The following is a 5,208-nucleotide window of genomic DNA, read 5'->3' on the forward strand; positions in this document are numbered from 1 at the left end:
TGCCGATTTCTGTCCACAGGAGTACCGTTTCGAAGAGAATGTGCTTTGGCTCATCCCTGGGGACCCAGTGTTAGACTACAATGCACCACAGCAGGTTTATTGTAACCCTTCGACCATCACATTGACGATGAAACACAGATATTGCATCGTTTTTCAATACAAAATCCACAATGCCGATTTATATTGACGAGACTAACGTTTCGGGGAGACTGTCTTTTGGCTCTTCCCTGGGGGCTCAGTGTTAGACTCCGATCCACCACAGCAGAATTACTGTAACCCTTCGACCATCACATTGACGATGAAACACAGAAAGTGCATCCGGATTCAATACAAAATTCGCAATGCCGATTTATATTGACGAGAGTAACGTTTCGGGGAGACTGTCTTTTGGCTCTTCCCTGGGGGCTCAGCGTTAGACTCCGATCCACCACAGCAGGTTTACTGTAACCCTTCGACCATCACATTGACGATGAAACACAGAAATTGCATCCGGATTCAATACAAAATTCGCATTGCCGATTTATATTGACGAGAATAACGGTTCGTGGAGTCTGTTTTTTGGCTCTCCCATGGGGGCACAGTGATAGACTCCGATGCACCACAGCAGGTTTACAGTAACCCTTCGACCATCACATTGACGTTGAAACACCGGAATTGCAAAGAGAATCAATACAAAATTCACAATACCAATTTCTGTCCACATGAGTACCGTTGCGAAGAGTATGTACTTTGGCCCATCCCTGGGGGCCCAGTGTTACACTCCGATGCACCACAGCAGGTTTACTGTTACACTTCGACCATCACATTGACGATGAAATACAGAAATTGCATTCGGATCAATACAAAATTCGAAATGCTGATTTATATTGACGAGAGTAATGTTTCGGGTAGTCTGCATTTTGGCTCCTCCCTGGGGCCTTATTGTTAGACTTCGATGCACCACAGCAGGTTTACTGTAACCCTCCGACCATCAAATTGACGATGGAACACAGATACTGCATCGGGAATCAATACAAAATTCACAATGCAGATATCTGACCACAGGAGTACCGTTTCGAAGAAAATGTACATTGGCTATTCGCTGGTGGCCCAGTGTTTGACTCCGATGCCCCATTGCAGGTTTACTGTAACCCTTCTACCATCATATTGACGATGAAACACAGAAATTACATCCGGATTCAATACAAATTTCACAATGCCGATTTTTATTGACGAGAGTAACGTTTCGGGGAGTCTGTACTTTGGCTCTTCCCTGCGGGCACAGAGTTAGACTCCTATGCACCTCAGCAGGTTTACTGTTACCCTTCGACCATCACATTGATGATGAAACACAGAAATTGCATCCGGATTCAATACAAAATTCGCAATGCCGGTTTGTATTGACGAGAGTAACGGTTCGTGGAGTCTGTTTTTTGGCTCTCCCATGGGGGCTCAGTGATAGACTCCGATGCACCACAGCAGCTTTACAGTAACCCTTCGACCATCACATTGACGATGAAACACAGAAATTGCATCGGGGATCAAAACAATATTCACAATGCCGATTTTTGTCCACAGGAGTTCCGTTCCGAAGAGTTTGTACTTTGGCTCTTCCCTGGGGGCCCAGTGTTTCACTCCGATGCACCACAGCAGGTTTACTGTTACCCTTCGACCATCACATTGACGATGAAGCACAGAAATTCCATCTGGATTCAATACAAATTTCGCAATGCCGTTTTATATTGACGAGAGTAAGGTTTCGGGGAGACTGTCCTTTGGCTCTTTCCTGGGGGCCCAGAGTTAGACTCCTATGCACCACAGCAGGTTTACAGTAACCCTTCGACCATCACATTGACGATGAAACACAGAAATTGCATCCGGATTCAATACAAAATTCGCATTGCCGATTTATATTGACGAGAATAACGGTTCGTGGAGTCTGTTTTTTGGCTCTCCCATGGGGGCTCAGTGATAGACTCCGATGCACCACAGCAGGTTTACAGTAACCCTTCGACCATCACATTGACGTTGAAACACCGGAATTGCAAAGAGAATCAATACAAAATTCACAATACCAATTTCTGTCCACATGAGTACCGTTGCGAAGAGTATGTACTTTGGCCCATCCCTGGGGGCCCAGTGTTACACTCCGATGCACCACAGCAGGTTTACTGTTACACTTCGACCATCACATTGACGATGAAATACAGAAATTGCATTCGGATCAATACAAAATTCGAAATGCTGATTTATATTGACGAGAGTAATGTTTCGGGTAGTCTGCATTTTGGCTCCTCCCTGGGGCCTTATTGTTAGACTTCGATGCACCACAGCAGGTTTACTGTAACCCTCCGACCATCAAATTGACGATGGAACACAGATACTGCATCGGGAATCAATACAAAATTCACAATGCAGATATCTGACCACAGGAGTACCGTTTCGAAGAAAATGTACATTGGCTATTCGCTGGTGGCCCAGTGTTTGACTCCGATGCCCCATTGCAGGTTTACTGTAACCCTTCTACCATCATATTGACGATGAAACACAGAAATTACATCCGGATTCAATACAAATTTCACAATGCCGATTTTTATTGACGAGAGTAACGTTTCGGGGAGTCTGTACTTTGGCTCTTCCCTGCGGGCACAGAGTTAGACTCCTATGCACCTCAGCAGGTTTACTGTTACCCTTCGACCATCACATTGATGATGAAACACAGAAATTGCATCCGGATTCAATACAAAATTCGCAATGCCGGTTTGTATTGACGAGAGTAACGGTTCGTGGAGTCTGTTTTTTGGCTCTCCCATGGGGGCTCAGTGATAGACTCCGATGCACCACAGCAGCTTTACAGTAACCCTTCGACCATCACATTGACGATGAAACACAGAAATTGCATCGGGGATCAAAACAATATTCACAATGCCGATTTTTGTCCACAGGAGTTCCGTTCCGAAGAGTTTGTACTTTGGCTCTTCCCTGGGGGCCCAGTGTTTCACTCCGATGCACCACAGCAGGTTTACTGTTACCCTTCGACCATCACATTGACGATGAAGCACAGAAATTCCATCTGGATTCAATACAAATTTCGCAATGCCGTTTTATATTGACGAGAGTAAGGTTTCGGGGAGACTGTCCTTTGGCTCTTTCCTGGGGGCCCAGAGTTAGACTCCTATGCACCACAGCAGGTTTACAGTAACCCTTCGACCATCACATTGACGATGAAACACAGAAATTGCATCGGGAATCAAAACAATATTCACAATGCCGATTGGTGTCTACAGGAGTTCCGTTTCGAAGAGTATGTACTTTGGCTCTTCCCTGGGTGCCCAGTGTTTGTCTCCGATGCACCACAGCAGGTTTACTGTATCCCTTCGAGCCTCACATTGACGATGAAACACAGAAATTGCATCCGGATTCAATACAAAATTCGCAATGCCGATTTATATTGACGGGAGTAACGTTTCAGGGAGACTGTCCTTTGGCTCTTCCCTGGGGTCTCAGTGTTACACTCCGATGCACCACAGCAGGTTTACTGTAACCCTTCGACCATCATATTGACGTGGAAACACAGAAATTGCATTCGGATTCAATACAAAATTCGCAATGCCTATTTATATTGACGAGAGTAACGTTTCGGGGAGTCTGTTTTTTGGCTCTTACCTGGGTCCTCGGTGTTAGACTCCCATGCACCACAGCATGTTTAATGTTACCCTTCGACCATCACATTGACGATGAAACACAGAAATTGCATCATGATTCAATACCAAATTCGCAATGCCGATTTATATTGACGAGAGTAAGGTTTCGGGGTGTCTGTTTTTTGGCTCTTCAATGGGGGCCCAGTGTTAGACTCCGATGCACAACAGCAGGTTTACTGTAACCCTTCGAACATCACATTGACGTTGAAGCACATGAATTGCAACGGGAATCAATACAAAATTCACAATACCAATTTCTGTCCACAGGATAACCGTTGCGAAGAGTAAGTACTTTGGCCCTTCCCTGGGGGCCGAGTAATACACTCCGATGCACCACAGCAGGTTTACTGTTACACTTCGACCATCACATTGACGATGAAATACAGAAATTGCATCCGGATCAATACAAAATTCGAAATGCCGATTTAAATTGACGAGAGTAATGTTTTGGGGAGTCTGCATTTTGGCTCTTCCCTGGGGGCTCATTGTTAGACTTCGATGCTACACATCAGGTTTACTGTAACCCTTCGACCATCACATTGACGATGAAACACAGATATTGCATCGTTTTTCAATACAAAATTCGCAATGCCGATTTATATTGACGAGACTAACGTTTCGGGCCCATTTATATTGACGAGAGTAACGTTTCGGGGAGACTGTCTTTTGGCTCTTCCCTGGGGGCTCAGTGTTAGACTCCGATCCACCACAGCAGGTTTACTGTAACCCTTCGACCATCACATTGACGATGAAACACAGAAATTGCATCCGGATTCAATACAAAATTCGCAATGCCGATTTATATTGACGAGAATAACGGTTCGTGGAGTCTGTTTTTTGGCTCTCCCATGGGGGCTCAGTGATAGACTCCGATGCACCACAGCAGGTTTACAGTAACCCTTCGACCATCACATTGACGTTGAAACACCGGAATTGCAAAGAGAATCAATACAAAATTCACAATACCAATTTCTGTCCACATGACTACCGTTGCGAAGAGTATGTACTTTGGCCCATCCCTGGGGGCCCAGTGTTACACTCCGATGCACCACAGCAGGTTTACTGTTACACTTCGACCATCACATTGACGATGAAATACAGAAATTGCATTCGGATCAATACAAAATTCGAAATGCTGATTTATATTGACGAGAGTAATGTTTCGGGGAGTCTGCATTTTGGCTCCTCCCTGGGGCCTCATTGTTAGACTTCGATGCACCACAGCAGGTTTACTGTAGCCCTCCGACCATCAAATTGACGATGGAACACAGATACTGCATCGGGAATCAATACAAAATTCACAATGCAGATATCTGACCACAGGAGTACCGTTTCGAAGAAAATGTACATTGGCTATTCGCTGGTGGCCCAGTGTTTGACTCCGATGCCCCATTGCAGGTTTACTGTAACCCTTCTACCATCATATTGACGATGAAACACAGAAATTACATCCGGATTCAATACAAAATTCACAATGCCGATTTTTATTGACGAGAGTAACGTTTTGGGGAGTCTGTACTTTGGC

Source organism: Schistocerca cancellata, chromosome 10 (genome assembly GCF_023864275.1).
Source record: "Schistocerca cancellata isolate TAMUIC-IGC-003103 chromosome 10, iqSchCanc2.1, whole genome shotgun sequence".
Classification (NCBI taxonomy): Eukaryota; Metazoa; Arthropoda; class Insecta; order Orthoptera; family Acrididae; genus Schistocerca; species Schistocerca cancellata.